Here is an 18,108-nt window from a genome sequence, read left to right on the forward strand (position 1 = left end):
TCCAATATGGCCCTATAACCCCCCAACTTTTTTGGAACGAGAAACAAAATAGAATAGAACCCAGAGCCCTGGTGTTCTGAAGGTTCAATGGCCCGAATGGAGAGAAGATGTAGAATCTCAGCTTCCATCGAGGCCCTTTTGGAAGGGTCCGAGGGGATAGAACATTGGATAAATTGATATGAGGGGGGGGGAGAAACAAATTCCAAGGTGACTCCAATGGACACTGTCTGAATGGCCCATGCATCTGTGGTCATGGTACACCAAACCTCAGCGAAGTGAGTGAGCCGACCACCAATGGGCTGTAAGGGGGCACGGTCCTATTTTCTGCAATAGGGCCAAAAACCAGATCCCCTGAAGGGGCGTCTGCCCTGGGATTAATGGCTGCGATCTCTGAAGGATTGTTGCTCTTGAGGTCTGTCGGAGGTATGACCGAATTGTCGTGCAGGCTGTGGGGTCTGAAACCCCTGTTCAGTGGGACGAAAGGACTGCCTGCGATAAGGAAAGGTAGACCGTCTGTCGTAGAGTCTGGACGAAAAGGGAAGGACTTTCTTCTTGTCCCTACCTTCCACTAATACAGGATCCAATGCCTCTCCAAACAGAGACCCCCCTTTGAAGGGGGCTGCTGCCAGACGCCATTTCGTCTTCATGTCCGCTTGCCAGTGACGGAGCCAGAAAAGGTGATGTGAGGCAATGTTGGAAGCCATGGCGCGGGAGGCAAACTTGGCAGAGTTGAGTGTCGCGTCGGCCATGTATTTGGTGGCAGCGATTATCTTGTTAATATATTGGTGTAGACGGGCATCCTCTGGAGATGCTCTAGCCTGCATTTGCTTGAGCCAGATGAGGGATGTCCTGGCAAAAAAGGAAGCTGCCATAGCCAACTTGATGGCCCATGCAGAGGCCAGATGAGTCTTACGTGTAGAAATTTCAGCTCGTTTGTCCTCTGTGCAAAGGCCTTCAGCTGCATCAGATGGAAGGATGCTGGGGGAGGTCAGACTGGCCATTGGAGGCTCAATGACAGGAAGTTTCAAAAGATCTTCAAATTCCTGTTCAACAGAGTACAACTTCTTGTCCAGACCGCTAGGATTGGAGATAGAGCCGGGCTGTGACCATTGACGCTGAACAGTATCCACACAGAGTTTTGGAGAGGGAATGGTGTCTTATTGAGCGACCCGTTCAGTGAAAAGGCAAGTGTTGGAATCCGAAGAATCCGGAGCAGGTATTGGAGGAGGCTGAACTAGACCCATGTTGGCGGTGACCTTGGCCTTATGCAGCAAAGCCTTGAACATCTTGTGACAGAAAAGGCCTGTGGAAGGAGAACTGCTGGAAGAGGGATCCTCATCATCATCAGAAAGACAGTAGTTGAAGGTCTCTTCCTCATCAATAAAGGATTGGTCACTGTGATGAGAATGCGAAGGAGAATGAGGAGCTGCAGGGGCCTCATGGGTCAAGTGCGAAGAAGATCTGGAAGAATGCATCACTGGAGCTGGAACAGAAGAAGGAGCCAAAATACCCCTTTGCGAAAGGGCGGAGTTAATGCCTCTGGCCACAGACTGAGCTATTAGATCACACATCTCTTGAGGAAATAGAGAAGACTGACCCTCCAACAGGCAGAGCCCCGCCGCTGTAGGAGTGAACGTGGCAGAAGGTTGATTGACAGCGGGTGGGAAATCTCAGTTCCCTGCGCAAAAACCTCTCTCACCATGGACTGATCTCCCTGATCCGTAGAGACAATGTTTGGAGACCAAGATGAGGAGTCTTGGATGGGAGGAGGCTCTGAAGTTTGTTCTGGAATGAGATCAAGAGGAACTGGCATGACAGAGGGAGGAGAGTGCACAATGGCTTCTGCTTGCTTTTTTGCTTTATCAAACTGCTTATTTAGAGCCATGTGCCTTCTCTGGGCATCCTTCTCTGCAGCAGCAGAAAGTGAGGCAGAGGTGGTAGAGTGAGGGTTGGATCTGGACCCTCCTTTTTGCTGAGAGGGAGATTTAGTGCTTCTGGTGGAACGGGTACGATCTGCCATTGTGAGGAGAGCAGGAAGAATAAACAGATCAAAGTGCAGAAAAAAAGAGAGGCTCTGTATTGCTGCTCAATATGAATCTGAAACAAACAGGGAAGAGCAGATAAATTAATAAACCCAAAGAGAAAATATGCAGAAAGGCAGTAATTATAAATGGTCAGGCAATCCAGTACTGCTGAATTATAAAGGCCCCAATGTAAACAAAATGGTGCTCACTGACTTAGCAGCTCTGAGGGGGTGGGAAAACATGGTGGCCATAGTAAGGGAACCGGCAACACAGTTCCTCTCTTAATAGCTCCAAATTCTAGGTAGGAGAAAGCCCCAACGTAGACTCAAATACACAATAGGCAGTCTAAAGTATGCTTAATGGCTCAGGACCGACGAAACAGTCCCACACACGCCAAAGAGAACAGTCAGTGGAGTCAATGTGAGGTAATCAAGGGAAGAGCTGAGCCACGGCACCACGAGGCTTCTCTCCATTCCCACAGCGCGAGGCTGAGCAACACAGCCTCCCACGTGCTCTGCTCTGTGTTTAAATTGCCAATTAAGACTAAAAATAAAAAACCTCAGCTTCTGACTCCCTCACTGCAATAAATAAGAATAAGCATAAAAAATGGCGCGAGGCCAGCAACACAGCCTCTCACGCGCCCTACATTAACTCACGATTAAACCGCTGGGAAGTTAGCAGCAATGTGAGCCGCTGCCGAGGCAAGCGCTCTACAGCTGATCAGCATTTCGGCGAAAATCTTCCCTTCTGCTAAAAAAAACCTCTTGAGAGAAGAATTCCAGTGCTGAAAATACCTTTAATTTAATTTTAGAGAGTCCAGTGAGTGGAGCTCCAGGGAAACAAGTATCGAAGGCTTGGACTGAGTAAGGAACTGGGCTAAACTGGAAGAGGAGGTGTGTTTAGTCAAATTTCTTACTCAGTCAGAGGCCAATCGGATGAGGAATCTCACTCAATGGACTCTCTAAGCAGCGCAAGGGAGAATGGGGATTTTGCAGTAACCTTCCCCTGGATTGGGGAGGGAATGGAGATTTTACAGTATCCTTCCCCTGGAGTGGAGTGGGAATGGAGATTTTACAGTATCCTTCCCTTACCACGCCCACCAAGCCATGTCATGCCCACCAAGCCACATCCACAGAACAGGTAGTAAAAAATTTTGAAACCCACCTCTGGCACAGACCAATTCATTCTTGGAAGGACGAAGACATAAAAAAAAATCAATGTACACTGCTATGAATCCTTGAAGAAAAGACAGCTTGAAACATACCCACTACATAAATGTAAATTCACATCGTGCATGATTAATGAAATAAAAATAAACAGTTTGGTTTAAAATAGTCAATCCCAGTCAAAATTACCACCGACTGCAACAGGGGTTCCACATTCACAAACTACAGTATTCATAGGACAGGGTATAAATCTATAAAGACATGCAAAACCTTAAGTAGGATCATTCCAGAGGCTTCACACTTTGTGGGCAACTATCTTTAGAATGCCGCCTCAGCTACAAATTATACTTTGTTACACAGCTATGTTTTAAAAGGCAAACTCAAGATCACCCAGGGCACTTAAGACCAGATGCCTGTTCTTACAATCTTAGGCATGGTTAATCACGAAAGTGGACAGAAGTCCATTTCCCCATCCCATTGCCAATCCATATCAATTCTCAGGAGTAATATAAACCCACACAGATTAGTCTTGTATTTTTGCACAGTGATCTTGATTATTATATTTTTGAAAACTCCACAGTTAAGTGATATATATTTTATTAGCAGTAAATGGCAGCACAGTAAAAAAAAAATGTAAAAATTATGTTTGGTTTCTACCTTTTGCTATCATCATACACCATCATAAATTATTCTTGCTTTCTTATTTTATTTCCTTTGACCTAGCCAAGTTAAGGTAAATACACACCATGTAGTCCTTTGAGATCTGGAAAAGCCACTGATGATAAATGGCTTGAGAACATTTACCCTATCAGATGGAATGCAAAGCTCAATTGGGTATAAATCATTTCAGGTATTTTAGCCATTTCAAAAAAAAAACAAACCCAAGTACTAGAACAACGTTGCCACTTTCTCATTACAAGACTTCATCTCTCAAGGGTATCTCTTTGGAACCAATAATTCTCCATGATGTACTAATGGTTTGATTCCATTCTCAGGAGTACATCACCATGTAGCTTGAAAAATTCACGGGCCTACATTACATCATAGTTGTTTTTCCCCCTCAGGATACATGTTACTTTGATGCTCAAACAGATGTGAACAACTCAGCAAACAACAAAAACATAACAGTATTTTGATCCACGAAAGCAGTTTGCTTTTAATTCCAGCTCCTCAAAAATGACTCCTACTTTTGATTAGGAGATCTTCAGTCAGCATTATCACCTCTCCTACCCTATGTTATTGAGAAGTTGAGAAATATTGGTGAACACACATTATTGCCCAATAGGTCAGTCAAAATCAAGTCTCCAATATTCTAGAGATAAAACAAACTATAACTATAATTCCCAGATGAAAAACCCTTCCCTCTACCCCAATAACCTCACAGCAAAATAGATTATTCTGACTTTAAATAACATATGTATAATTACTTCATTGGTAGCATCCATAATTCCTTCATTTAAATTTCCTGGAAGAAATCTGATCATTTAATTAAAAAAAAAAGCTTGACGTTTTATAGAAGATTAAATTCAATCTACATGATTTGAAATTTCTACATTCGCTGAAATATGTAAATGGCAACAAATACTAATTGGCATCTCCAACTTGCAAGAACTTCAAAAGTAATAATAAGCTGGAAAACAACTCTTTTATGTTTTAAGAGTTAGGGACAAAAACAAATAAATAAATAAACATAATACCCTCATTCAGTTTCCCAGGAGTTTATTAAAGAAGATACACTTGTTCTTTTAGATGTATGTTATCAAGGGTGGTTTTCACAGATGTCAGCCTAGTTTTGTCAAATCAACAGGTGATGCTGACAAAAAGGACAATGAAAGATACACATCAAATTTCAAACTTCTTCTGATAAAATATTTTAACAATCATCCAAACCTCAGAGTATTCAATATTTAAACACTTAAATATTTAAATGCATATATATTCACAAGGGAGTTCTTCAGTTATAGGGAACAGAATATATAGTTTCCGCATTGGTTAAAAGCCTTCACATAAGAAACTTGTTCTACCATGAAATCTACGACATGGTCAGCTCAATGGCTTTAGCCCCTGACTAAAGGAAATTTAGGCATGTAACATTTGGATCACATTACAACCTTTGTTGATCGAAACACACATTGCCGTGCTAGGAAAGAAAGGGGAGAGTCAGAAGCAAAATTTCCTACCTATGATCGTATCAGAATGGGAACTTAAGGTATTAATATGGTCACATTTGTCTACATTTTTCTTCCAATGCCTTCCCTAACCAGTACGTTTTTTTAAAAAAATGTGATTATCACAAAACAAATTAAATGTGATGGAGAGGAGAGGGAGAACAAGTCATATAATAACCACTAAAATAATTTCATTTAACGATGCTTATATTCTGGAAAACATAGTTAATAAAAAATAAATGCTTCAACTGAATCTCTAAAAAAAATCTATGAAATACTATTTTTAAAAATAAAACCACTATTGTTTTATATACAAGGAGGATAAACATAATTTGCACATTAGGTAATTGGATTAAATGGAAGAAGGGAACCCCATTTTTTAAGGAGGTATTAAAATTCTTTTTATTGTCACACTACATGCAAATTGCTGCTAACATGTATTTTATCAGTGTTTCTAAACAGTTTCTGGTATTCACAATACACAAATTTACGATCAGGTTCCACAGATACAAATATGAATGGGTAGACCTCAATATATATGTGATTGAACAAGCAAATTATCTGTTTGATTTCATGCCCTTGTTGTTTGGATATTCAATGTCTTGGGTTTGAATAAAATAATGAAACAGGCTTCCTAATTGTATCTGTGAATAGGGAGAGAAGCATGGAAAAGCCACAAAGTTACAGTAGAAAAATGCATATTCAAATCTTGGCTATTTCTTGTACATATTGAGAATAGCCCATTTGAACCCCTAAGATATGTTGCCATAGTAGTTTAGAATACTCTTCCACTATCCCTTTGCCATTGGATATGTTGCTGGAGATGAGTGGAAATCTAAAACATCTGAAGGACATCAGGTTTGGTTACTATTGATAATTGTCTTCAATTAATGGGATGCAGTCTGACAAGGTGAATTGCAGCAGCAGGATCACACTTCAAAAATGCATGGCAAAGTATAAAGAATCGGTCTCTCAAATGAATGATTTGAACTAAAAAAAAAATCTCATGTCTGAAAGAATGCTAGCATGGACACTGTTGGGCAAAATAAACCAAAGGTCTAACTCAATTATATGGTAGCTTCATCAATACTCTAGTTATCTTGGAGGTGGCAGAGCCTATCAATTTGTAGAAAAGCAGTACAAAAACAATTCACCTTAAATCATTAACATAATCTCTGCCCCCTTACTTCAGGCCTCCTTTAAACTCCTATGGCCTTTAATTCCAACATATTTGAAGGGCACCAGTTAGAGGACAGTTATTCTATACCGAGGCCCTGCCCTCACACCTTAGACTCATCCTTTAAACAAATAAAAACTTAGTTTGAAGGAAGTAACTTCACCCTTGTAGCTCAATCTAGAGCAAAAAGCAGCCTTGAATCAAGGAACTCTCTATCTGTCTTATGTCATTACAAAATGCCTAAGTCAGATAAACTTTAGCAGGACTGAAATTCATCAAGTATTCAATGCAACCATCAACTGAAGAACAGACGGCACATTTGTAAACAGTGCTGAGGACAGCAGTAGTAATGCTGCATTAAATGTTCCTATGAGCTCTTCTCTGAAAAGCAATGTCAGATGGCAAAATACGTACATACATACCATAAAAGGCATTATTTACTGATGGTAAAATGTATTCACATTCTTCCCTTTTTCTTTCACTATGAGGCAGGAACCTGATCATTCAAGTGGGTAGCCATCACTCAATTTAACTGACAACATAAATTCAATCTTTGTCTCCCTTTCCCGTGAGTGTGTGTGTCTTCCCTATCAACTTTGTTTCTCACTTATTTAAGATGGCAAGATATTTTTTTTCCTATTTACCCTACACCGTGTACTATATACAGCATGTATTGCTTGAAAAGCTTGAAATATAGTACAGCATAAATTTCTTGAAATGCTTTCTAAAAAAATACAAATTCTTAAATACTTTCCCTTTATTAGTATTTTTTATCGAAAATTTGTATGCAAAGTATTGGTAACAATATGTTTCCCTCCTATTACATAGCCAGTAGTGTAAAATAGGAAACCTCTGCAATTCATGTTATCATGCTATTTTTGAGGACATTTATGTGGAATCAGGTTATCAAGAGTTCATATTTGAATATCAGCCCAAGTAAGCTAAGTTTAATGTGTGCTTTGATTTAGACGCAAAGCTTTGTTTTCCTCCCAGGATAAAGGAATATAGGTAGATAGGATAGATAGCCATGACTGCACTTCATTCAAAATATATTTTAAAAACTGCCTTTAGCATTCTAAAGAACGTCACATAACAAAAAATGATAGTTAGGAGACAGAGAAACACTGAATATGCTCACAGCTTGCATATTTTCAGGACAGAAAGCTCTTAATTGTATGAATATGGTGGATTTTATAAGATAAACACAGTACTGAAAACAACACATCCCCACACAGATTAAACATTTTGTAGAATGATAAAGAAGCCATATGATCTTTGCAAACACAAATATATTCAATTGTTGAATGACAAACTGAAAATTGAAATTTATGATATTAAAAAATCTCCCAGAGACAATTAATCCATAAAATACTTTCAGCACAAGCCTTTTGCAGTTTTACATATTTAAACAGTGATATGCTCTAAAATCTTTGGAATGGAAGGAACAATGGTATAAATCCTTAAAAGAAGATTACCAATTCACATGCAGAATAGCTACATTATAAACCTGTATATCTCAGCTTCTTTTTTAACTATGCATATACCAACAGTCTTCATAACATCTTGCTGTAAACCAAGCTGTTTTTAAATTACAGGATTGGGCTATCCAAAGCATTTCTGTTGGCATTTACACATGCATATAAATCTATTTTGACTTTTTATGTGCTATCAAGTTAGTATTGACACTTAGTAACCATATAAATAACTTTCTCCAGCATGATCTGTCCAATGGTGTACTGCTTTTTTAAAAAATGTTTTCTATCTGCAGCTATTAATTATATACTGTCACTGAAAATGCCCAATACAAACTGCTTATGACTCTGGTTTAATGCTGCAGTTATAAACTGCAGGATTTTGAAAGAAAAAAAAAACAGGTACAGGTAATTCTTGAGTTACAACAACAATTGGAACTGGAATTTACTTTACTAAACAATGTGGTCATAAAGTGTGACATCACCTTGCTTCACAATAGTAATCCTGGCAGACCCAGTTGCTTTTGTAAATTCAGGATGACTTGGGTTGTTAAGTAAGGACCTCATTTAATAAAATGGTCTGATTATCTTACCCGGTCAGGATTCAAACCAAACAGGATATTTGTTTTAGAATAGCATAGTTTAGTTCTATATTTCTTATGTCCAATATTAATATAAATTATTCAGGATAAAATAAAGCATAAGCATAATTCAAAGTTTCCAAAACCCGCTTGCAATGTTGATAAGATAATACTCTGCATATCATTCAGATCAAACCTGCCTCTCAAAGAATCTTGTTTTCAAGTTGTAAGAGTGCAAGATTATCAATTTCTATGACCTCAGCAGCTCACATTAGATTTAACTGGATGAAAGAGGTTTGATTAAAAATAGTGTTACATCTCCCATTACCACACCTATTAGTTCCCTAACCACCCTGAGATATTTTAAACATGACAGGAGAAGATGTTATTAGTAACTACTTCCCTATTATAGAAAAAGAATCAGCCTAGTCATAATAGCCTCATATTCATTTTGGAATATTTGCAATATTTCCACTAGATCTTAACATCTGCCCAATTAAGATATTGCTAATTATTGTTATAAAGAGGGCACGATCCAAGAATACTCAACTGTTTTAAATGAGAGAATTTAATACACACAACAAATTATCCATATTAAAAACAATAAAACGGAACTCTCAACCTAATCCAGTGCACAATTACCTCAAAGAAAGCCTTTCTTAATAAAGAATGACTACTTCTATGAGAATAGGCCAGATTAAATGAAGGTCATGGACATAGAAGCTATAAGTCTAGGTTAATTCAACCTTATTTTAAAATACACAAAATTCTACCCTTCATCTTCAGAAACCTCACAAAAAGTGTGCTAATTTGAATTGGCTGACTTTTTGAAATGAAAATATTTCAAAAGAAACAAAACAATTCCTATGTTATCATTTTAACTAGTTATACCAATCAAATTTGGAAGATCACCATAACAGTTTCTAAGGCAAAATAATATTCTTCAAATGGCTGGCGTTATTTACACTTTGAATTTATTTCCAGTATGTGAAATAACAATGTTATCTTTACATTCACAAAAATAGCCTTTTTAGGTTACAGAAGGATTGGTCTGCCTCAATAACCTGAAATTTATTATTTCTACTGTATTTATTTGGAATATAAGAAAAAATCACTTTTTTTCCTTTGAAAAATGGTTTAGATTGCCGAGGTTGGCAGAAATATGATAAACAGCTGTAGACCTATCAGAACTTACCCCAAAGCCTTTAGCATTCTGGAATATTACAAGCTGATTGACCATGATTTTATAGTCAATGCTAGTAGCTATGAGTGCAGCGCGGACAACAGCTTGCCTTGTTTATGAATGTAATATTGGCAGTATTTGTCATTGTCCTATGCACAAGCAACAGAGGAAAGGCCAAAAACAACTTAGGCAATACTGCTAATTTATTAAAACCAGTTTGTTAATTTGGATATCTAGCAATATATTCCAGCAACAAATAAACAATACACATTCAATAAAAAATCCTTTTGCTCTAGTTAACATTGTTGACCCCGATTTAACATGTAATAATCTCTCTGGATGCCTATTCACATTCTTGGACAATTAAAGAAGAACAAAAAAGCCTCAAGTATTTCATCAATCCTAACAAAGGCAGTTGTTAGAACTAAAATGCCTCCAGTTAACTATCTGCAAAGTAGATCAATAGTTCCTAACCTCTACACCCAGACTCTATTTAGAATGGAGTTGGTAGGCACTGAAAACTTTTACTATTACTTTCTGGCAATCTTCTATTAAGAATTAACCCTAACTGGAACTCAGTTCTGAGGAACTCATTCCACCTTCTGTTTTTGTGTGAGAAAAAAAGTATTACCAGACCGAAAGCAGAAATAAAAGAATGGTATTCTTTGTGAGAATAATTCCAGAACCTGCCTTTAGTAGAATTTTTCATATACACAGTGCATTTCCCAGATCTACCTAATTCCATGGTATGTAAATTAGACACCATTCCACCCTGAGAGCACTATTTGCCTCATGTTTGCTGCTTCAGGAATCCGTTAAAAAAAGACTAATATATTAAAGTTCATTCCAGAGCTTCAGGTTCTACTAAAAATTCCATCTGAGTCGAACCCCTTATGTACAGTTACATTACATTGACCAACTGACATGTTATACATTAACAATACAATGTTACTAATATGAAAAAAAAATGAATTGTACAATCCTATCCATCAACAAAAAATACTGCAAACAAAAATAAAATCCAAATTTTGTGAGGATAAAAAACTTGGTGTAAAGTTATAAAATAACTTTGAAATAAATATTGAGAAGCTGGGTTTACTACATTAAATTTCACACAAAAAAACTGATTTTCATTTTTTATATATTTATGGACTACATTTATATAATGCTGCTCTGTATACAACATTGTAAGAGAAGCTGACAATAATTAAATGACATTACACGAATACACCAGGGGTGGGTTCTACTTACCTTTACTACCGGTTTGCAGTGGGTCCGCACATGCACGCTCTTCTGCGCATGTGCAGAAGCGTTTTGGTGACGTCGGGGTCGGTGGGCGGGGCCTCCCGCCAGTTTTACTACCGGTTCTATAGAACCAGTGCGAACCAGGGGCAACCCACCACTGGAATACACATATACATATATTAATTAATATTAATAATTATTTCACAATAATTAAATAGCAACACAGCAATAGCCACGAGAGCCCTCCCTTTCCCTTTTTCAATCAATTTTAACAGGGTTAATTATTCTTGCCTCCTTAATTTTTTTAATATTTTTAGAAATAATTTAACTAATATATATGTGTGTGTGTGTGTGTATGAATATATATATTGTACACTCTCAGAGTCCCTCTTTGAAAGAAATGGGTAGTATAAAAATGAGAAATATAAATAAATAATATAAATATAAATAAATAGTTAAGCACAGCACCATGTCAAAGTATTTTCAATTTATGAACAACCATATTCTTAATACGTTCCTTTTCCCAAAATCATGTAAACCAAGCTTAAATGTATTGATAAGCTATGAATAAAAGTGATAATATTAGAACACAATCTTTTGAAGCAACCAATTAGAGAAAAGAAACATTTCAAAAATGCTCTGGCACTTGAATCTTCCAATAAAGATACTTAGAAAGAACATGTGCTGAAGCATTCTCTACATCCTATGCATTAGCTCATCCTAGATGTGCGCTTCTGGATGGATCAATGCAGAGTCTGTCATGCATTTTTGGTTATTTACAAACACAGCTGACATGTTGCTGACCCCTGTAATATTTGCCAAGTGCCTTGCGGCATCTCGTAATGGCCACTGGCACTGGTATATCCAAAAACCCTTCAAAAATACAACCTAACAGTACAGTACTGTCACAGTATGGTATGATGAGACAGAATGTCCAAAGGGATTTAGGGAATTAAAGGGATTTAACTCAAGGGATTTAGTGATTATTAAACATGGGATTATTTTAAAAATTTACCTATAATTCATCTAAAAATAAAATACCTTTCATTTTAAGTCCAAGATCCAAAGTGTGATCTTTTGAGTTAGAAGCAATAAACCAAAGGCACATGCTGATGCACATGGAAGTGTTATTCAAGGTTACGCTTAAATAATTTCAGTTGATTAATGCAAGATTAGTTTTCAGCCTGCATAATGTGCATATAATAAAAATAATAAATTAGATCCATATTTAGAAGCAGGCAATGGAGTGACTGGACTTTCTTTTCCACCATGCTACTGTCTGCTCACCAAAGGAAATCTCCGTCTGATTTTAGAGGGTCTGTTTCCTCCTTCAGTTTTGAACACCATAACTTGCCTTATTCCCAATATCTACCATTATGTGGAGAAGCAGGCGGGAAAGCCCTGCTATTTCATTTGTGTGGATTTAAATCTGGATCCATCGAAGACAAAGTAAGAAATACTATCTCCTTTCAAGCAATGATAATGTACCACAACAGGCACAATATTTGCAAAACAGCAGGAAAAACACTTCTTCTAAGATGATAGTGATTCTTGCGGTAATCTATTGATGACATCATAATAAATATTAGTGTTTAAGTTGTAATATAGTAACTTTATTGTTCGTTGTATTGAATATAGTTACTGCAGAAAACTAGTAAAACACTTAAGTCTTTAAAAAAATTCGGGAAGTGGTATCTGACACTACCAACACTTCTAATTAAAGTGTGCTATATGATTAATGATACAATTCTAAACATTTTCTTTAAGAAAATAATATAAATTTGTCAAAATTGCTGTCTTATAGCCAGATACGTATAAAGTACAAGCAAACTACAGTTGAATTTCAGGCAAATATTTTGGCTATATTTGTTGCTAAGATCAGAGCTTTAGCAGTAAATAATGAGAATTTTAGAAATTATGGAAAACACTTGTATTGCTAAATCAGCTCTTGAAAACAGACTATACCTTGTGTAGTTTGTTTAAACTTGAATGTTATTCTCATTGCAAATAGTGAACATGAGTATTCAAATTGTTATTTTATACATTGCTATGAAGTTCATGTCAAACCATGGGTACAAAAAGTAATCCTGACATTCAACAAAAGTGGTAAAAGTTGGAGGAGGGGGAGTGGAGAGAACATGCTCAATGCTAGTACAGCAAGTTCTTATTATAAAGATGAGCCAACATAAAGGAAGGTTTTTCACTTTTTCTAGTTGTTCCTACTAAATGTGATTAATACTTACAACAGCAAGATCATGCCTACTAGTATATTTTGTAGGAGTAAAGAATTGAAGGGGCGTTGGTCTTACCTGATTTGCTCCTTCTCATGGGGGTGGAGACAGCATCCAGGAATGGATTAACTCCGTCTGTCAGTTTATTGGACTGCGTCTGCAAGTTGTGTTGTCATACTTCCTTTGCTTGTGTCCCCAGCTTCTTGACGAAGGTGTCGATGCAGACTGACATGTCGAGCTGTGAAATAATTTCATCCTTCCCAGGACCCAGGATCGGACTCTAATCCGGTGGGACTGGCTGCTGTCTCCACACCCATGAGAAGGAGCGTATCATGTAAGACCAACGCCCCCTCTCCATAGTGGTGGAGACAGCAGCCAGGAATGGGACATACCAAAGCTGGCTGTCCTTTTGGGAGGGCACTGTTTGGTCCGAAGTCCCCTGCTCTGTGTGGACCCTATGGAGCACTTGCCTGCCAAAAGCTGCCTCAGCCAAGGCAGCTTATAGTGGCAGATAAATGGTAAGGGGGAAGACCAGGTAGCTGCCGGCAGACCTCTATAGAAGCCTGCATGGCCCACGCCACCGTCGTGGCTGCACTCCTGGTAGAATGGGCGGTGATCTGCCTCTGCACCAATAAGGCCTGGATCTCATAGGCCTTAGTGATACATGCCCTAATCCATCGGCCCAAGGTGGAGGACGTAACCTTGTTACCCAGAGTGGCAGGCTGGAAAGAGACGAAAAGAGATTCTGTCTTCCACAGGGAAGAGGTCCTTCTGACATAGACATGGAAAGCCCTCCGCACATTTAAGGTACGCCAAGTATGTTCCAAGTGATAGACTGACTCAGGACAGAAATTAGGTAGCAGCAGTTCTTGAGCCCTGTGGAACCATGTGTTTATTTTAGGAATGAAGGTAGGGTCCAGGCATAAAACCACTCTGTCAGAGTGGAAGACGCAAAGGTCTTTCCTGACTGATAGAGCTACCAGCTCTGATATTCGCCTGGAGGAAGCGATGGCCACAAGGAACACCACCTTATACGAAAGATAGCATAGACTGACTTCCCTTAAAGGCTCGAAAGGGAAGGGAAAGGGAAGGTAATTTAAGACCTTGGTTAAGTTCCATGTGGGGAACTTGTGTACTACAGGCGGCTAAAGATTAGTAGCACCCCTGAGGAACTGCCGGACCACTTAGTGTTGAGAAAGGGATTCTCTGGCTCCACAGGTCAAGATGGAGGACAGGGCACCTACCTGCCTCTGAATCGTATTCAGAGAGAGCCCATTGTCTAATCCGTCTTGGAGAAAGTCCAAGATGTAAGCTATGGAAACATCAGTGGGGACCAATCCCCTTTTTGAGCATCACCCACAAAAGGCCTTCCATGTGACATTATAGATATAGTTGGTGGAAGCCCTGCGCGAGGCCTGAATAGTTTTGACCATTTTTCCTGGAGGAAAAATTGTCCCCTCAGAAGTGCCAGGCGGTCAGTTGGAACCACTGAGGGTCTGGGTGGACCAACGCTCCTGGCTGAGGGAGATCTTGTTCTGAGGGATCCTCCATGGTCAGGTCACTGATAGGTTCACCAAGTCTGCGAACCAAGGCCGTCTGGGCCAGTAGGGAGCCAGAAACAGAAGTTCTGCCTCCTCCTCCAGCAGTTTCCTGATGACCTTCGGGATCAGCAGAAGAGGACAGAAGGCGTATAGCAATCCTGAAGGCCATGGACTATGCAGCGCATCTACTCCCTCTGCACCCAGTGTCGCAAACCTGGCAAAAAATCTTGGAAGTTGGCAGTTGTCTCGGGTGGCAAACAAGTCGACTGTCGGGATGCAGAAGTGGTCTGTAATCTCCTGGAACAGTGATGGGTGCAGGTGCCACTCTGCGGGGTCGGTCGAGGCTCAACTGAGCCAATCCACCTGCATGCTTGCCATTCCCGATATATGTGCTGCCTGTATGGACAGCAGCTGAATCTCCACCCAGAGGCCCAACTGTTTGGCTTCCTGCATGAGGAGCTTGTAATGGGTCCCTCCTAGGCAGTTGATGTGGGCCTTGGCAGCCTCAAAACTCCTGAGGGCCAGGTATATCGCCCTGAGCTCCAACCAATTTATGTTGTGGCTCAGATCCTCCTGAGTTCATTATCCCTGAGCCATGCATGATTGGAGGTGAGCTCCCCAGCCAAACAAGCTGGTATCGGCTGTCAGTATTAGGAGATCTGGTTCTTTGAACCTGCAGCCATTGAGATGGCGTGGAAAGTCCACCATTTGAGAGAAAGGAGCACTTCTGGTGGAACCTGCACTTTGGTCATGGATGTGTTCCTGTGGGACCTCTGATACGGGAGGAGGAACCACTGCAGAGTCCTGCTGTGGTGCTGTGCCCATGGGGTGATGGCAATGCAGGACACCATCTTTCCCAGGAGCTGAGAGAGCAAAAGTAGTGATACCGACCACTCTGTCATAATGCATCTTGCTAATTCCCTCCAATTGGTTTGGCGCTCCTGGGAAAGATATACCTTGAACTCCACCTTATCTATGATTGTTCCCAGATGGAGCAGTCGAGTCGTGGGGACTAGATGGCTTTTGGACAGATTTATAGAAAAGTGTGGTCTTGTAGGACCTGAATTGTGGTATTCAGGACCCTCCTCGCCTGAATTTCTGAACTGGACTGAATAAGGATGTCGTCCAAATAAAACTGGATCCTTATTGGTAGAGTCTGGGGATGGCCCACTAGCGTGGCCAGCAGTTTGGTGAACACCCTGGGGACAGAGGACAGGCCGAACGGTAATATTGGTAATGCTTCCCCGCATAATAAAAGCGAAGAAACTGTCTGTGGGCAGGTAGGATGGGAACATGCAGGTACGCTTCTGTCAGGTCCACTGATGTAAGGAAGTTGCCCTTTCTGATGCTCTCTAAGATAGTCTGGACTGCATCTTGAAATGTTGATAAACAATGTGATAATTCAGAGTCTTGAGGTTGAGAATTGCCCTCCATCCCCCCGAGGCCTTCTATATTACGAACAGTTGGGAATAAAACACCTGTCCATGCTGCTCCTCTGGGACCGGCTGGATGGCCTGAATATCCAAGATATGTTTTGTGGCCAATTTCATGAGGAGCCACTTCGTCCGATCCCTTGACACAGGACAATGGACAAAAAGTCTCGGGTGGGTGGAGAGGAATTCCAGGGAGAGGCCTGACCTGACCATCTCCCTGCCCTAGCCGTCTGTGGTGGTGTCCTCCCACTGACTGGCAAATAATGCAGGTGGCCCCATATGGGAGGGTTGGCTGAGCAGTCATTTCAAGCACTGAAAGGAATGACCCCTCCCACCCTGAAAGGACCATTTGGGTGGGTACCTTTGTCCCTGTCTGCCCTGCCTGTCCTACTGTTGCCCTTGTCTGGAGAGAAAGGACCTTGTGCATTCCAAATCTGCTGTCCAGCCCTCGAAGGGATGAGGGGCAAAAATAAGGGGCCAGGCATGATTCCGCCCTTCAGGACAGGCTCAGCAGAATTTTGTGCTTGTCCCTGGACTCCACTAGAATAGTGTCCAGGGAGTCTCCAAACAATTTATCCCCAGCATACGGGTCAGATGCCAACCTCCACTTATTTCAGGCATCGACTTGCCATTCGCGTAGCCACAGGAGACGCTGAATTGCTACTGATGAGCCAATGGATTTGGTCACGAATCTAGAAGCATTTAACGTAGCATCCACCAAAAATTCTATCACTGTCATTATTTTATTAAGATCTTGCCGGGACCTTGTATCGGTAGCTGGCAGACATTCTTGCAGTTGTCTTAACCAGAGCAGTGAACCTCTATTAAAACATGCAACGCGCTCTACATGGGGCTACCTTTGAAAAGTGTTCGGAGAGTACAGTTGGTCTAGAATGCAGCTGCACAAGCTATCGTGGGTGCACCTAGATATACCCACATTACACCAATTCTCTGCGAGCTGCACTGGTTCCCTATTGGTCTCAGGGCACAATTCAAGGTGTTGGTTATTACCTTTAAAGCCGTACATGGCTCAGGGCCAGGTTATCTTCGAGACCGCCTTCTACCACATAGCTCCCAGCGACCGGTAAGATCCCACAGAGTTGGTCTCCTCTGGGTCCCATCAGCTAAACAATGCCGGCTGGTGGGCCCACGGGGGACGGTCTTCTCTGTGGTTGCCCCAGCTCTCTGGAACCAGTTACCTCCTGAGGTATTGGCCTTCCAAAAAGCAGTGAAGACCTGGGTTTTCCGGCAGGCCTGGGACCGTTGATCTCGCTGTTGCGATCTTGTGAGATCCGGCCATGAATAGTGTGAATGGGTTTTAATGTTTTAAATTTTAAATGTTTTTATAATGGTTTTCTAAATGTATTGTAAGCCGTCCTAAGTCTCCGGAGAAAGGCGGCATATAAATTGAACTAATAAATAAATAAAATAATAAATAATAAAAAAGGAGGCAGCTGTGGAAGCCTTAAAAGCCCAGGCCACTGCCTGGTGAGCCTTTACCAATGACTGCACCGATCTCTTGACCTCAGGATGGAGGTTTTCCTCCAGGGATCCTGTTAAGACAAACTGCAAGGACAGGGCCACCACCAGTGCGTCAAGAAGGGACTTGAAGGACCCTACCAAGAACTGTGCCCATGTTGTAAAAGTGCCTGTGCAGGCCGCTGGGGTTTGGCCCTGACCCGGGAGAGGTCCACTGCCTCTGCACAATGTCCAATAACAGTCTGGGAGCGGGTATCTTCTTCGTTCCTATGGGGGGCTCTGCAAAGAGGGGGTCTGCAGGGTCAGCCAACCCCGTTGCAGTATCTGGAGCTGTCTGGATGGTGCCCAGCCGGGTAATATTCTTAGCTTTGTGGAGTAAAGATTTAAATAGCTGAGGACGAAACAGCC

General features: G+C 40.7%; 1 protein-coding gene and 1 pseudogene across 15 annotated transcripts in view; both read right to left on the reverse strand.

Annotated features, from left to right (window-relative positions):
* The window catches only part of QTMAN (queuosine-tRNA mannosyltransferase), a 256,090-nt gene that overhangs the window by 173,247 nt on the left and 64,735 nt on the right, over positions 1–18,108 (reverse strand). Inside the window, exon 1 of one of the 15 annotated variants that reach the window (XM_087881821.1) lies at positions 11,023–11,039. The exons of the other annotated variants lie outside the window; for them this stretch is intronic. The gene's annotated coding sequence lies outside the window, so the exon portion shown is untranslated. Of the gene's footprint in view, positions 1–11,022; positions 11,040–18,108 lie in introns of those variants that run through there. 15 annotated transcript variants of the gene reach the window in all.
* On the reverse strand, positions 318–14,957 carry LOC148116574 (uncharacterized; annotated as a pseudogene).

The sequence above is a fragment of the Pantherophis guttatus genome, chromosome 1 (assembly GCF_059756535.1).
Source record: "Pantherophis guttatus breed Tessera chromosome 1, ASM5975653v1, whole genome shotgun sequence".
Taxonomy (NCBI): Eukaryota; Metazoa; Chordata; class Lepidosauria; order Squamata; family Colubridae; genus Pantherophis; species Pantherophis guttatus.